We start from the raw sequence: 16523 nt of genomic DNA, 5'->3' as shown, positions 1-16523 counted from the left end.
TGAGACAGGAGGAGGGAGGACATGGCCCAGGGGTCTGCAGTCTACCAGCCCCTAGCTTCCCAGGAGCATGAGGTTGGCTAGACCACTCTCCAGGGCCTGGCACTGGGACCAGCAGCACCCAGGGGAGTATGGGCAGGTGGTGACCTGGGGCTTGGAGGAGAAAGGAGGCTCTCTCTGATGGAGGCCTAGGTGAAGTGCACAGGCCTCTGGAGCCTGCTTCTATTTCTCCTGCTTCTCTAGACCCTGCTATCCCATGCCCATGTCCATGTCCACCAGCCTAGGCATTGCCAGAAATCTCATGGCAAGAGGTTTTAGTGTACAAGTGTCTTGTTCAAGGTTTTATTTCCAGAGCCCAGCATAGTGTCTGGCCTGTAATAGGTGCTCAGAAAACAGTGCTGCATTAGGAGACTAGGCAGATGGACTCTTCCCATGTTCTTTTTGGAAATGGGGAAAATTGTTCCCTTAAGACCTTCACGTCTCTCTTTTCTAAGAGAGATTTTCCCCAAGGCAAAAGTGCAATCTCAGAGGAATGGACCTAAGATCTTCTTGGGATACATATACCGTGTATATATCCTGTCAGGGTCAGCAGGCAGTGTAGATCTTCTTAAGCCTGTTGGGGAAAGCAGTGCATAATTAAATATCATTAAATGGACTCAGTCACATCTAACTTCATTACCACAAGCGCCTGTTGAACTTGAGTAATTGCTGGGGCTTGCCAGGAAGATGCAGTCCCAGGAGAGAGGCTTTGTGAGCAAGGGGTATTAGGGGGCCTGGTGTTCTGGCCTGGCTGGGTTGGCCTGCATGCCCTCCTTGCAGATAGGAGAGGGCTTTAAACAAGTATGGTACTGGCCTGTACAAGTGCTCTGGCCCAGGAGCCTGCAGCCAGTGAGGTGTCCGGTCACAGGGAAGATGGGCTGAGGCACTCTGCAAGGTGCAGATAGAGGACTCTGCTCTATGGGAATGGCTAGCTCCTGTGCCACTGTATAGGGCCAAGGCCAGGCAGCTAGGGATAGGAGTAAAGCAGGAGGAAGCCATCCAGCTGAGAGGCCTCACATTAAGGAGTAGAGAGCACACTGCTGTTTGATAGGGTGTGGATAGGAATCTGGATTTAAACTCATGAATATCTCCCTTGCCAAGGCCTCCAATTTCACGTTTGAGATTCAACCCTGGGGTTAAACAAGTTCATGTTCAAGTTTCTCTTAAAATGCAGATTTTTCAGGGTGGATATGGAATGCCTGATGGTGTCTTATCTTTCCCTCCAGAGTGTGTCCCCTAAGCTGATGCTGGCTTTTCATTTCTGCACCAGGGTGGCCTGTACCTAACTGCTGCAGGATGTTTGTTGAGTGAATGAGTGATTGCCACATTCTGGGCAGGTAAGACTGGTTTTCTAGGGTTGAGAAAGCAGGAGAGATTTGATAGCAGACTCTGTCTTCACCATGCTCCTTTGGACCCCTCAGAAGGGGAGAAAAATCATGCTGAAATGACAAACTCCTTTGTATGTGGCATATTCTTCAACTTCCCTGAAGTTTTAGATCATTCCATCTCTTCCTCATTTCTAGGAGATTGTCCAGACCAGCAGAATGCCAGTTCCTTCCAGGGAGGGCACATACTTGTACAGACAGGTGAGCTCACAGCAGATACGAGGGTGCTTTGCAACAGCTTCAGGGTGAGATGCTGATAGTAAGAAGCACAGGAATAAGTTGACGAGAAGATGCATGAAATATGTGATTCCAATTTCAGTGGCCAGACTGTGAGAGACACAGACACAGAGTCAGAGGGACAAAGAGCACCTTCTCTGGCCTTGCTTCCCATCTGCCAACCAATGGGCCCACCGCAGACCTGCTCCACATTCCCTGAGGAGGAGAGAGGAGGAAGGGTCAGACACAGAGTTGCAGGGTCTTTCCTGTGGGTTTTTCTGGCCAGTCCTGGCCCCTCTGGCTGTCCTGGTCAGTCTCCTCCCTGTAGGGCCTCCCATTTCTACAGAGCCTGCCCTTGGTGTGGAAAAGTAGTTTGCTAATCTTCTTCACCAGTTTGAGGTCCATCCAACCAACCCCTGGCAGTTTGGTGCCTGCTGTGTGTAGGCTCCTGAGCTCAGAGTCCTGCTGGCACTTGCCTGTTTGTACCCACACAGCTGGAAATCAGTGCGTTTGTGTGTGAAATCCTATACATAGGCAGAGAGAGAGAGAGAGAGAGAGAGAGAGAGAGAGAGAGAGAGAAAGAGACATTGATTCTGTGTGTCTCTGTTCTTACGCCTATGATTTTGTCTGCATCCCCTTGTGAGCTCATGCTTCTCTGTGTGCATGTGCTCACATCTGAGTCTGTGCACACACCACAACTGCCTGTTTTTGTATATGCCTGTGTGTGTCCTTGTGTGTGTCTATGCCCATGTGTATTTCTGTGAATTCAAGTGCATGTGCTTCCTAAACACTGAGCACAGCGGCTCTCCCCTCAGGAAGTGATCTCTTCCCTCCCCCTTTGTGAATTCATTTTTTTCCCCAGCAACTTCATCCAGTACGGAAATCCACCTTCTGACCCATGGGAGGCAGGTGCTGCTGGAAGGAGCAGATTGCATCAGTCTTGATAAGGGCGGAGAGGCCAGAGCTGGAAGCGAAGTTGAGAAGCATTCTGCTTCCTTGATTTCAGACCCAAATCAGCCTCTCAGTCTGCTTAACTTTCCTGATCCTTTTTTCCCCTCAGCGGTAAAATGGGATTCTGCTGGTTCTATCATCCAGCTCATGGGGTGATTATTTGAGGTGGTAATGTTAAGTGGCGGCACCTGAGGGCCAGGGCAGAGGGTTTTAGCACCTTCAGGTGCAGCACACTGACTGGATGTCCTCCTAGAGTGCCTAGAAAGAACACGCCTTAGTGCATTTTCTTGTTGTGTCTGGGTTGAGAGACAAAAGTAAGAATAGTCCCAGGTTCTGGAGAATTTAGTTTGCCTGGGAGAATATGCTGTACACCTTTACAATTGATATTAATAGTACATAATGATCACAATTAGTAATGATAACTGCTACAATGACAACAGCTAATAGTCCTTTCTGTGTGTCAGTCTGAATTATTTGGAATACCATAATCCATTATTTCCTGTCGCCCTGGTAACCACCCCATAAGTTGGGCTGTTACTATTCCATTTTATAAATGAGGACATGGAGCTATATGTCTGCCTATATGATTACATAATTTATAATATGAAATCAAGAGAGTTGGTGTGGGAAGACATGGTGGGAAAACGGGGGATTGCAGCCCAGAGTTTCAGGGTAGTATTTGTGAACACAGGCAGGTCATTTTCTTGAACTCTTTCCAGGTGATGCTTCATTTTTCAGCCCAGGTCAGTGGTAGTGAATCTATGGCACGTGTATTATTATTGTTATTATTTTTTAAGACAAAAGATGTTAATGTATGAGTTACTTTTTTCTAGACCAAAACCTCAGTATCAGGTTGAATTGCAGTGTTGGCACTTTTCGATAAATAAGTGGGTTTGGGGTTGTTCTTTGGGTGCTCAGTCTCTAAAAGGTTCACCATCACTGTCTTCCGTGTTTCCAGGTCTCTGCAGCACCTCTCAATGCATCCTTTCTTTGCCCAGGTACCGGGACTGCCCCAGCCCACCAGGCAGAACTGGGCTCCAGGGAGAGGGCTGTTGTTTTGCACAGCAGAGGCCTCCATTAATCTGCTTCAGCGGCTTGCTAGGCAGGGTGGCTCTCAGACCACCGGGGAAGCCCATTATGGCAGGAGATGCCATTCATTCATCACTGCTCTTCCTTCCTAGACCCAGATTAGTGACATTGCCCCTGACAGCTCCAAATACACTAATGTCATTACTGCCAAGCCCAAGAGTACCCCTAGAGTTAAAGACCTGCTGGTGCTTTGATTACAAGCACCCGTTTTGCAGAGAGTGTATAATGCTGCCATTTGAAATCACATTGGGTTGAAATGGGAGAGAGAGAGAGAGAGAGAGAGTTTGTCAGCCTGGCTGTATTTGGAAATAAAGATCAGAATAAAATTTCTGATTTGTCCCAAGCCTTTCCCAGGAGCTTTGAGTAGGCTGAGGGGTCAGGTCCAAGGTAGAATTAGGGTGCCTGGGAGAAGGGTCCCAGAGTTCCCATGGCTGAGCCACCTATGGAATCTACTCATTTTCCTGTCCACACTCCACACACGTGGAGTGCCCTAGGCTTCTGGGTATTCGCAGCTGGGCCATTTTCTGAAGCAGGCCAATGCCCATTGTGCTCAGGGGATATGGCAAAGCCTTCCCCCTTCTCTAGGGAATGGTGCTGTGTTTTCTAATATTTTTTTAAAATCTCAGATGCCTCTGGAAGGTCACCTGGCCAGCTGGAGCTTTGTAATTAGACCAGGAGTGCTATGTTTGTGTTCCCTTCTAATGGGACTATTTTTGGTTTGGGTTTCCCTTTCCACTTTCACTGGGACTCTTGCTCTCATTTTTCTTTAGCCACTTGTTTATTTTTTTCCTTGCTTGTCTGTTCCTGTCTGTCTGTCTGTCTGCCTACCCGGTGGCCTGCCTGTATTCCTCTATTCTCTTTCCTTCCCTATTCCTGCCTTGAGCCCACCCCCATTTCTCATTTCCTGTCTCTTCCTTGCTCACTGTCTTCTATTTGTTTTATTCATTTAACAAACACTCCTGTGGCCCTTAGTATGTCCCAGGCACGACTCTATGTACTTTCCAAATATTAACTCATGTCAGCCTCAAGAATCTCCAGAAAGAACAGGACTGTGGTTGTCATTATTTTGCCTTGAGGAAACTAAGGGGAGGCAAGACAAGGTGCTGCTGAAGGACACACAGGAAGTGAGTGGCAACACTGGGGTTTAAAAATCTCTAGAGTCTGTGCTCTCTTCCTCTGTGTTTTTCAGAAACAAGAAACAAACAAACAAACAAAATCAAGATTAATGCCTGTCTACAGCAGTGCAATTCATAATAGCTATGTTCTGGAAACAGTCTAGGTGCCCATCAACAGTAGCGGATAAGGAAGCTGTGGTGTCTATGTGCAATGGAGTATTGCTCAGCCAAAAGGAAGAATGAGATCATATCATTTGCAGGAAGATGGGTGGAGCTTGACACCACAATGTTATATGAAATAAGTCAAAGAAAGTTCAACATCCTGAACTTTCTCTTATATGAGAAACCCAAGATATAAATACAGAGTAAAATAAGGAAGAGATAATAGACACAGGAAGGGAGACATTTTGGAGGTGGAGAAGGAGACCAAGAAACAGGAGGAGCGGGAGGGTAGGGAAGGGAGAGTAGGGGTCAAACATGACCAAGATATGATCCCCCAAATGAATGTATTATGTACTGCAAGCACACACTGATTTTAAAAAGACGACAAACTGTTATCTGGCCACCTAGACTCAAGGCCCAATGCTTCTTTGCACTAGTGCCTGTTCCTAGGCCTTTGGTCCTCACAGACCCTGCTTGTGTAGCCTATCTTGAGAGATCCTCTGTCTGCCGGGTTAGACTGAGGTTCAGCAGTGGGATCCAAAGTGCCCTTTGCAAGATCGATGACCTCAGGGGCCAGGGATCAGTGGCAAGCTGGGAAGAGAGGTTTGTGCCTCTCTTTCTTGCTGGGTTCTAATAAATGTATGGAAAGCTCTGGACAAGCAGCATCCTGGTGACCCTCCAGTGTGGGTTGTCCCAGGCCCCACCCAAGGGGGCCATCCAGCTCCCCTCCCACCCCACCCCCAGCAAGACATAACCCTTGACACGCCATATTGCTGACCCTTAAAAATCTTTCATAAACTTCTAGACTGACAGGGCAACCTGCCAGGGCTCAGCAGAATACCCCACCTGCTTCAGTGACAGAGGCAGGGATTCTGGATCCCATTTAAAGATGAAAATCTAAGACCTGGGGGAGAGGTTAATCAATTTGTTTAAAGTTATTCCACTGAACAGTGTGAAGGCACATTCCATCCAGGCTTACCTGGCTCCAAGTCTATGTGTGTCTCAGCCACACATGATGAGCTTCTGTGACATGGGGTAATAGTAAGGTAAATTAACTGCTACAAGTATGTCACAAATTCCAGAGGTCTAACGTGTAGGTTTACTTACAAGTCCTGAAAGAGACCAATGTATGCATGACTGGTCAAGTGGCTTTTCTAGATAGCTCTCCTCCAAGCAGTGACTCAGAGACCCAGGCTCTTTTCATATCAAGGCTTTGGCATCACTGTGGACTTCACATCACTCTGCTAGATTGTGCATGTCTACCCAGACGTGAGAAAAGAGTGGAAGGTTATGTGGGAGGTTTTTATGGGCTGTGCCTGGACATGGAGCCCATCACTTCTACAGCCCTCCATTGGCCAGATTTTAGACATTAAGTACAAAGGAAGTTGGGAAATTCCATCTGATTTTGTACCCCAAAGAGTAAACAAAAATAGTTTGGTGCATAACCAGCTAGTATATTCCACACAGTGCTCCAGTGACTATCTTCTGTTTCATCTCCTATGACTTCTTGGCTAGGATTATATTATTTGTTCACAAGGTTTTGCTCCCTCCCCACACTTGCTATGGGCTACTGTGAGCAGAACATACTTCCCTGTTCCATGACTTTGGTGTCAGCTATATGACTTGCTATAAATAATGGGATGTGAACAGATACAAAGCATGTCATATTTAGCCTGAGACCTTCAAAGTGGTCTCTTCTACTTCTGCTTTGTGCTTGAGAAGAGTATTCTCTAGGTAGCTGCTGATCCTTCAGCCTGAGTCCTGGAAGGAGAGACATGTGGATGACTTGACTTTGATGAAATCTAATACAGAGATGCTTCAGCCAACCAGCAAGTCTCTGAACAAGAAACAGATGCTTATTGTTGTAACTGATGCTGGTTTGGAGCTGTTTGTTACACAGCATTTTGGTGGTACTAGCTGACCTAGATAACCTACGGCTGCAATAAAATTATGGCCACAAATACTCAGTATCTGCTCTTTTGCACCTCTACGTTGATATCTGCTGTTGCTCCTCATTAAAAGCCTTTCTTTATGACTTCTTCAGAGACAGGCTACAGAGGGGCTCTTTCATAATGCCCCCACTCCTGGGTGCTCAGAAGAGGCAGAGACTGCTGTTTATATCTTGTCCACATTTTGTCTTGATGACTCTACATTTCTGCACTTAGTAGAGGTGGTGCTTTGGAAGGCAGGAGCCACATTAACTTCTTTCTTCCAGCTGCTACTCTTGTGTCCTACATGCGGTAGATGATCAGACAATGTTTGCTAAGCTGGATTGATTTGAATGTCTGTCCCCTTATAATGGGAGGCCCATAAGGGCACATCAAGTGCTGGCAGGTGTCCCTGGCAGTGCTAGGCTCCATGCTTAGTGTTTAGATGATAGATATGTCATTGCCCACGAGGATGAGAGGCTGGGCTGCCTCCAGCACTCTTGGCTGGAGGCCTGGGCTCAGCACGAATGTGATCGCTTTCACTCTCCCCTACCTCCTGGCATCCAGAACCTATGTCAGGAGGGAATGATGCTGCCTCATACACCTTGGCCCAGGCACACCTTGGGGAAGCCAGCAGGTTGCATTACAATAGCCCCCAGCTGCCATAATCCTGGCGCTGTGGTTCTCAGAGCACAGGCCATAGCTCAGGTCCTGACCCTGCACCAGAGGGAAGTCTGTAACAAGAGGCTTCAGTGTGGGTATTTGTGGACTTGGTGACAGTGACATCTCTGGGCTCAGTCATGCTTCTCCCAAAGAAACCATGAATCCCAGACAAGGCTTGTACAATCTTGGCTACCATGCCCCACTGGACATTGTCAGCTAATGACTGTGGATGTATGGATCTAGCTGGGCCACACAGACCAAAGCTGGACCACCGCACTGGCCAAACATGAGGTCACCGGGTAGCAATGCAGTTAAACTTTATCTCTCAGTAGCCTACTAACGCTGATTCTGAGATAACGGAAGTGCTTTTGTTTTCAGTGTGCAGAGATGTGTGACTCAGACCTCATTGCAATGGAAGATTCTGTTTGTATTAATTATTTCTTGCTGCATCACACGTGACCCCAAAATGAAAGGCTTAAAACAACCATTACCATTTATTATCCATGGAGTTCCTGAGTCAAGAGTGTCTGGCTCAAGAATTTGCCATAGCGTGGTCAGGTGGTTCTGGCTGAGGGTGTCTCCGGAACTGGGGCTGAAGATGAACTTCCAAGGTGGTATTGGGTGTTAGTGGGAGCTTGACTGTTCTCTTGACCTGGCAGCTGGCTTTTCTCAGATCAAGCAGTCTGAGAGAAAGGAAGAGGCAGAGGGAGAGGGAGAGGGAAAGGAAGAGGGAGAAGAGAGGGAGAAAGAAAGGGAGAGGGAAATGGAGGGTGAGAGGAAGATCCAGGCAGAAGCTAGATCTTTTGAGTTCAAGAACCCTTGGAAACTGTACAGCACTACTTTCTCCATAGTCTGTTTGTTAGAGGTGCTGTTAAGTACAACCTACATTTGTACAGCCTACATTTGGGGAGGAGGGTTAGACTTTACCTTTTGAAGAGGCAAAGTCAAAGTATTTTTGGGTGTATTTAAAAACTATTTAAAACCACTATATAGAGGAAGCAAGAAAGAAAATGCTTTTAAGATCTGCCTTTCCAAGGAGGAGCTTGCTTGGAGCTACCCCTGGCAGATAAAGAAAAGGCCATCAGTGGAGCATAAGGGGATCCAAGCTGCAGGCAGAGGGGAGAAATCACAGTGGGGCCAAACTGTCACACTGAGTTTCTCCTTCCAATAAGAGGATGCATGACAAATGCTCCTAAAGGAGAAGAGGCAGGATGGGAAAGTGGATGTCAGGAGTTGCGAGTAGATCAGCACAAGGCAAACTGATGAGCTAGTTTTTTAAACTAAGAAAACAAAAGCAAAAGCAAAACAGTAAATACAAAAGAAATACTGGCCCAAGAAGCATACCATGCCTGTTTATTGGACTAAAGCACACACAGATGTGCTGTGCAAATGGCAGTGAAATATGCTAACTGCTCAGTCCCGTGCTAATCAAGAAGCCAGTGACACACACACAGTGTATTTTCTTGAGCATCTCATTCTGGGCTGGCCAAGGGCTGGATCTTGTTTAACCTCGCACTGTGCCCATCCTACATGGTGCCAAACTTGGGGTCTTTGGGCAGGCAGGAGATCAGGTGAAGAATGGATTGCAGAATTGCTTCAAGTGGTAGAAGCTCAATTCTTGTCTTGTTGATTATTCCCAGGAATCTGTTGTGGGCAGTGGAAACGGCTGGGATTTATCTTCAGGATAATTGAGGGCAAAGGATAAAAAATTCCCAAGCTGGTTTAATCAGAAAGAAGGACAATGGGAAGGACCCAGTGGGAGCTTGGGGAACCTGTGGAGCTGGGCATTGGCTGGCCTCAGTAGGTGGGTTCCTTCTTTCTTGTCTCTTCTCTCTTTCCTCTGTTTCTTTTCATCTTCTCTCACTGCAGTCTGACCTTCTCTGTCCACATTTTCAAGATGGAAAATAGACAGCCCTTCATGGCTCCCAGGTCAAGCACAAAAAGAAACTGATCAGGGACTCTCATCCCTGTCCTCAAAATGGGGGGATCTGAACGGCTTAGCCCAGAACAATATATGTCTCCTTGTCAAGCATTCCTTCCTGTTGTGTGGCCTTGAGTGTCCAGTTAGGTATGACCAACAGATCCATTCATGTATCCTGGGCTGTCCAAAGTCCCATCTGTGCATGGATACTGCTCTCAGACAATGAGGCACATACTTAGCAGACCCCCTGCAAGGGTTTTCCTCAGGTGTTTGGTGCTGATGAAACTTTCAAATGCATTAATTCCCCAGATCCAAGGCAGATTTCCTGTCCTGAGCACTGAATGAGGACAGGGACAGATCTTAAGCCACATAGTTAGGGACTTGTTCTGTAAAAACTTTGAGGCTCTCCAGCTGAGGAGAGGGTGTTAAGACTCTGTCTTTCCCAGATTGGTTCTCTCTTAATTCACATCCATTTAAAGAACATTTGCTGAGCATCAACCACGTGTAATAAGCTCAGGAAAGAGAGTCTTGGCCTTAACTCTGAGGATAGCACATGGTTGAGAGCAGAAGGAGGGTATCCTTGAGCTTCTGGCACGTTTCACTGTGTGCGCAGGCAGGCCCCAGAGAAAGCACAGGCAGAGCAGAGGCAGGTGACTTGTTCCTGCTTCCTCTCCTCGGTTCTTATGGCCAAGTCCCTGTGCTGCTTTCTCCCTATACTTCTGAGATGTCCCGGGAAGTTTCTGTTTCTTAGACCCAGCCAGGGTGACTGCTCTCCACACCTCACACAAGGGCAGACTGCACAGAAGCGGTAATTAACAGTAAGGGATTATATACATTTAACTGTTTTTCAGTCAAAACCTTAAAACATTCTCTAAAATTGTCTTGGCTGTTCCTATAAACACCCTGCTGCCTTAAAGGAAGTTAAGTCCAGAGGTTCTGCCTGCCTGGCCCCATTAGAGAGGTTGGGAGTTATGGAGGGGTGGCCAACAATGCTGCTTTGAAAGGCCTTGTGAGTATAAGCTGTAGACAGATGCCATGGAGGGGTTTGAATGCCAGCCTAAGAAAGCTGGATTTTATCCTGTTGGCAGGGAGTGTTGCAAGCAGCATCTTAGGAGGGCGAAGAAGCTATGCAAAACTAGAGTTCCACATGTTCTGGAAAGACTTGGGTTTAGTTTTGGAAATACTGTGAAGTGGTTCCTGGTGGGTATGTAAACTGAGTGTCTGTAGTGTTTCTTGAGGTATGTGCTGGGGTGTCATGGTTTTTTCCCTCCTCTTGCAGGTCTGCAGTCCCTGATGAATAATGAGCTCTGAGCAAAGTAAACTTGGCACTATGTCAGTGGTCTCCACATAGCTCCCCTCAGGTAAGCTGCCCTGACTCTTCATGAACCCCTTCTTCTAAGTGACACCTCCTCTCCAAACATATTCCTTCCACCTCTTATCACTTTGCTTCTCTTCCTTGGCTTAGGACCCCACGTTCTGTGGTTGGAACTTGATTTTTAGGACCATTTCAGGCCCCTCCAGTTCTCATGTCTACCTGGATCTCTTCCCTAGTACGGGGACATTTGGAGTCAATTTCCAAGAGACATCAAACTCCTAATGTGACAACTTCTGCCCCCAGGACTGTTTGGTGGAGTTTTGCCTGCACAGGAAAACCCAGCCCTGAGCTGGACATTTAGGAGCCTCCTCCCATGGAGAGGATCTTCACACCCCTACAGTCTGATTGCCACCAGAGAATATAAGTGCTAACAAAAGGCATTTATTTAGCTCTTATTACATATTGGCACTGAGTTATTGCCTCATGTACATCATCTCACTGAGTCTTCAGAATAACCTTGTTAGGTCGATGTTATTTCTATCCCCATTGTATAGGAGATGCACAGAGTAGTTGATCCACTTTCTGAGTTCCCAGAGCTCCTACATGGCAGAGCCAGAATTCAGATGCATATCTGTCAAGCTACAGAAACCCAGCTCTTTGATTTTTTTTTTGTACTGGGGATCGAACTCAGGACCTTACGCTTATGAGCCAGGTGCTGGAACCACCGAGCTAAATCCCCGGCTGGAACCCAGCTCTTAAACATTGTGCTGGGGAATGTACGTTTGGGCCAGAGACTTGAAGGATTCTGTGATCAAAAGAAAAAATGAATGAATTGTAAAGACTCTGCCCTATGATCAATCCCCAGCCTCTCACACGGAGCACCACTGAACATGGGTTATTCCCAACATTGTCTGTTAACTGCCACACTTCTTTCTGCAGGGCTGTGAGATCCTTGGAAAAAAGGTAGCATGTCTTTTTTATACTCACGTCTTCAGAATCCAGCACAGGATCTGGAACCTACTAAGTGTCAAATATACCAGGCGTGCACTCAACACAAACCAAGCTAACTCTTCTGGAGCTAGCAGTAGAAAGGAGAAAGTCTTCTTTGCAGCTGGATTTGCTCAGCTGGAGTCTAAGCCTGGTACTGTTGGTGCCCTCAACCAGGAAGTAGGGTCACGCCTTCCCCAAGAAGGAAGTCGATGAAGAGGAAGCTACAAACAGAGATACAGATTCCCAGCCACACCATCAGGCCCCTATATCTAGCTTGTCTGAAGCTCAGGTCACTCCTTTCTTATTCAGTCCTGTTATTGTTTGAGTCAGTTTGAGCTGAGCTTCTGTTACTTGCCACCAAAATATCCCAATTAAATCAGGAATCGTTGGTAAATGCACTATCTGGGTAGAAAGACAGCTGAATAAAGAGTCCAACCCTGCCTCCCTCCCTAGTTCTTGGGAACCCACCCTAAACCCTCTTAATTCCTCTTTCAAACTGTGAAATCATGAATACCTTCTTTGCAGGACTAGCCCAAGCCTGGCCAGAGAGGCAACCAGGAGGCTAGGATTGGAAATGATAGCATAGTGCTAACAAGGCTCATTTCTCCACTCTGTCATCGAGTGGCAGCCCCAGGGACAACTGTTGCCATGAAAGATGGTTCTGTGGTTGTCATTAAATTACATATATGTCCATCGCTCCTGGTTATTAGGTCTTTGGAAAATCAATTCTTTATGGCCTTTTAATCAAGAGCAGATAAACAAGGAGAAGGAGCTTGAGGAATTTCTTTTTAACAACTATACCTACTATTCACGGAGGCAGCTGTGGATGCCCCAGTCCACAGATTCAGGGGGCCAGGAGCCCAAGTTACAGGAGAACAGGGTTGTGGCTTCTCCGAGGGGCAGAGGAGGAGGCTGTGAGATGAGAGGAGAGAGAATGAAGACTATCTTTATCCTACAACCACAACCCACAACCCACCCTACTGCAGTGAGGATGGAATGGCAGCGTGGCTCTGGGGAGGTGGGTGTAGGTGATTCCAGGTGAGAAACAGGAATATGGGAGCCCTGCCTCTGGTTCTCTATCTCTATGCTTAGACAGTTGTTCATGGCTAGGCACCAGCTCCTTCTTTGCCAAAGGGGACCCCTTTGCCATGGTCAAAAGCCCCCTGCCTCCAAAGTCTATGATAAGACTGCTCCTTGGTTCTCATGGGCTGTGTGTGGTTAGTGCTGATTCTTGCCCTGACCTGCATCAAAGTGGGAGAAAATAGACAGAAGTGATATTTTGTAGAGCTATACTTACTTAATTTAAAGGGTGCTTTTTAAAATTCTGAAATTATACCTTTTCCACTCCTCTGATCTCACATTGCCCTTTGTGTCTTGAAATTGTGGTGATTATAAGTAGCTGTTGACTTGACAAAATAGAAAGCTTCCAATGGCATGTCCACCCCCCTTAACCTTCTGAAATCCTGGCATCCACACAGCACTATTGGGAGGTGGGACACAGTTCTCCTTGGATCAGGCAGGCTGTCCCTCAGGTTCCCTCTCTCGCCTATAGAATGGGTTACAGGACACCTCTCCTCAGCCTCCAAGGGGTGTGGTGGGAAAGATTCCCTGGAGATCTCCCAGCTGAGTGTTGTGTTTTTTGTGTGTGCATGTTCACAAAATTCCTTCCTGACTCTGAGACAGTGAATAGGGCAGGAATTAAATCCCTAGTCTCACAAATGGGGAAGTAAAGTTCAGAGAATTTAAGCCTCATGTCTAGTGTCCCTTATGGAGTCCTAGTGCTGTGGTCTGCATCACCTAGGGAACACTGTCCAGTGGTTGAGAGCAAAGGCCACTAGTGCTGGGGTTATGTGTCCTCTGCATGTCCATTCATGATCCTGCTGAGCAATGTCTGCTTTTTAGCAGGTTTCCTCTCCTGCTATAGGATGGGATTAATGCACAAAACCTGCTCTGAACACTCCAGGCAGAGCAGACACTTTTTTTTGGTACCAGGGATTGAACTCAGGACCTTGCACTTGCCAGGCAGGTGTGGTGCCACTGAGCTAAATCCCCAGCCAGATGGTCTTAATAAGTTAGTTCTCAGTGTTACCTTCCTTTCTAGTTTCTTCAGGGCAAACAGAAGCACAGGAAGGTGGTCATTTGTACTTTCATCAAGTGTGGCCGGCTTCCTGCTCCCTGAATACTGATTGGGCTGCACTCCCAGCTCCTGTGAGTGGTGAGTGAGGCCATAGGACTGGTTCTGGCCCATGAGCTATGGAGGAAGCCATATGTGTCAGGTCCCGATGGACCTTTAAAGCCAGGAATGCTCTGCTCTATCCCGTCTTCATATTGAGACAGATTCCACCAGCTTGAACCTGAAGGTGTTGGGGATATTTGTTACCGCAGTTTGATTCAGCCTGCCTTGACTAATGAAGGTAATAAAGCCACAGGTAAAGAGATGCCAGGAGGCCCTTGTCGCATGAAAAGTTAGTTTTCCCTGAGATTTGCCTCCTCCATTCTCTTCAGTTCTGAGAAACTCTTGGTTCCTTGGAGAGATTTCAGGAGTCCTCATAGCTACTGAGGTCGGCAACTTGGAAGCATAGTACCCTGGCTCTTAGTTTAGCATCTTCAAAAAGTAAGGAATGCTTGGTATGAGGGTCAGCATGCTAGCTGTATTTCCCACTGAATTATCCTGTGGTTACTCAAACAGTGTTTATAGGGGCTACGAACTCACGCAGGAATCATAGGGGTGACATATCCTTCAGCGCCAAGTGTCAGGGGCAATTCCTCCCCTGGTGTTCAATGCCAGAAAAATACAAGAAACTACAGAAGTAGTCATTAGGTGAAAGTGCTGTTATTAAGATAATAAAATTAAGCAATAGAACACAGAGAGACTTGGGTGGGCAGGGATGTTGCAGATCTCTGTCTTGGGAAGACCTCTCTGAGGAAGTGATATTGAGTTGGAACTTGGAGGATGAGAGGAAGCCAGCCAAGGGGAAAAGCATGCTGGGTAGAAGAGCCAAGGTAAGCACTGGTCATGTGAATTATATTGCATGGAGTCAATTAACAGACACCAAATGAGCACTTACTGTGTGCCAAGCTGTCTATCGCTTCTAGGGAGACAGGCTGTGGCCCTCAGTGGGTCCAGTGAGGTCAGGGGCTGCTCAAATCCTGACGCAACCACCCTTAACCATCTTGGCTGGCCTGTCACACACTGTCCATGCCTCATAGTTAATCCTTGCAGAACCCTAGCAAGTGGCACCACCTTTGACCCTGCCAGATGGAAGACATAAAAGGGGGTGAGATAAGACAGGTAACCTGCCCAAGGGCCAGAAGGAATGGCGTGTTGTAGGCTGTGGGCCATCCCAAAGTGTGTGCTTGGAGGGCCCAGTTTCTGCAGGAGGCAGATCAGGTGGACTCATGCCCACAGATCTCCTGGTGAGCCTCAGAGACCTCCTGTGAGGGAGGACAGCCAGGGCTCCTTGGGCAGGGGACACTGTTGTGCTCAAAGTTGGGCCTTTCCTCCCTGGGGAGCAGTGATGGGAAGGACAGGGGAAAGAAAGTGCAAGAGAGGGACTGAGGGTCATGAGGTCCCAGAAACTGCCCTGACTCATCTCTCTACCTGGCTGTCCCCATCAGTGTCCTAAAAAGAATCCCTTTATATCCTACCACAATACCTGGGCTCTCAATAGGAGGTGTGATTGAAAAATAGGGTGAATGTTTAAATTTTAAAAATGTAATCACGGTAAAGGAAGCATTATTATTAATCCCCCTCAAAATATTTCCTCTTACTTCAAACACATTTACCCCAATGCTCTTGCTTCTTTCTGAAGCAGTTCTGGAAGTCCTCTTTCATGGGGGTCTTTATTTGTGGTGTCATGGCTACCTCCATGACCTGAATGATTCACAATATTTACTTTTCACGGTCATTTTGAGAAGAACAAGAAGTTTCACAGTGCCAGATCCAGTGACTAAGTGGATGAAGACCCATCATAATGTATTTATGGTCCCGCTTTTCTATTAGATAGCACTTAGAAGCAGGATTTACCTTGTTTTTGATTATTCCTGATAAAAAGACACCCAGGAAAGAGGACTTCCAGAACAGCTTGAGAAAGTGGCAGGAATGATGGGATGAATATGTTTGTTCAAAGCAAGGGGGAGTATTTTGAGGGGGATTAATGGCAATGTGTCTTTTACTGCAGTAAGTTTTTAAAAATTTAAACATTCACTGTATAGTTCAATCATACCTCATATCTTTCCTTATGAGCACTGGACAAGTCATTGTGACACACGAATCATCCCTTAGAGGTAAATGCTAACACTATTAGTCACGTTGATACACATTAATCTTCACAAACACACACTTCTGGTGTTCTTGTCTCCCTAAAGAGCATAAAGGATTGAATCATTCCTCTGGTCTTTCTGCTTGGAATGGGGGCCTGAGTGGGTGGCACCCAGCTTCCTGCTTTTGACCTATTTGATTTTTGCAGAAGAAAGTGGGTGCCGAGTATGACTCCACTTCTCTGCCATACCGCCCTCTCAGAGGGGCAGCCAGAGGGCACTGGTGGTAGAAACTGAGGCCTGAGAGATTCTATCCTCCTCGTTCACCTTCTTTCAGACTCTGCAGCCACCACCACCAGCCTAGAGACAGGAGGGGTGCTGAGAAGGAGGGGGCAGGAGCCGAGAGCAAACGGTACTGGCCAAGGAGGGCAGCAGATAGGGTTCCGGTAGGATCAGGTGCAATAGCAGGAGAGAGCAGCAGGAGATACCAAT

General features: G+C 47.0%; 1 long non-coding RNA gene across 8 annotated transcripts in view; it reads left to right on the top strand.

Annotated features, from left to right (window-relative positions):
- The window catches only part of LOC110344758 (uncharacterized), a 211954-nt gene that overhangs the window by 134857 nt on the left and 60574 nt on the right, over positions 1-16523 (top strand). For 7 of the 8 annotated variants that reach the window (XR_015443044.1, XR_015443043.1, XR_015443041.1 and 4 more), the window contains exon 2: positions 10746-10827. This is a non-coding gene — a long non-coding RNA (uncharacterized LOC110344758). Of the gene's footprint in view, positions 1-6829; positions 9350-10745; positions 10828-16523 lie in introns of those variants that run through there. The other variant, XR_015443042.1, reaches the window with a different exon arrangement.

The sequence above is a fragment of the Heterocephalus glaber genome, unplaced genomic scaffold, assembly GCF_053883595.1.
Source record: "Heterocephalus glaber isolate CG9 unplaced genomic scaffold, H.glaber_assembly_v1.0 deba00001561, whole genome shotgun sequence".
Lineage (NCBI taxonomy): Eukaryota > Metazoa > Chordata > Mammalia > Rodentia > Bathyergidae > Heterocephalus > Heterocephalus glaber.
This window is presented reverse-complemented; position numbering and strand designations above follow the sequence as displayed.